Here is a 604-nt window from a genome sequence, read left to right as displayed (position 1 = left end):
CACTCTGCTCACTCTCGCTCTACTCTGCCTAACAAGCTCCACCTGGCTCCGCCCTGCTCTGCTCTTGTTACCTGGCCAGCTGCGCTGCATTTCCCACTCACCATCCTCACCTTGCCCCACTCTGCTCTAATTACTCTGCCAGCTGCACTGCAATTCTCCACTAACCTCTCCCAGTATATACAGCCCTGTTTTTCAGCCAAGCCCTGTCAGATCGTCTTCAAACCTGGACCAGTAACCTGCCTGCCTGCCTGTCTAACTCTCTGACTCCTACCTGTGATTCGGATCCTTTCTTGACTGCCTCCCCTGTTCTACTGCCCCGGCTATCCCGGACCTCGCCTTCCGGATCTTCTCTCGACACTCTCCATCTTCAGCCCCCGTAACTCGAATCTGCCTTCTGTCTCACCACACGCTTAGTGCCTAGCCCTGGTCTGTACTACTGCCTGCTGTTCACCTTGCTGTTGTGTGTGTGTGTGTTCCCCAGGCCTCCCACCACCAGACGAAGCGAGCCCCCCCACGCCCACCACCCTCAGCCCGAGACGCCGATCACTGGGGATACACACACTCAGCACCTTGACTGGAACCCCCGAAACTTGAAAAACCCCAG

The sequence above is a fragment of the Alosa alosa genome, chromosome 17 (genome assembly GCF_017589495.1).
Source record: "Alosa alosa isolate M-15738 ecotype Scorff River chromosome 17, AALO_Geno_1.1, whole genome shotgun sequence".
NCBI classification, from domain to species: Eukaryota; Metazoa; Chordata; class Actinopteri; order Clupeiformes; family Clupeidae; genus Alosa; species Alosa alosa.
The sequence above is the reverse complement of the archived record's forward strand: the minus strand, read 5'-3'. Positions refer to the sequence as shown.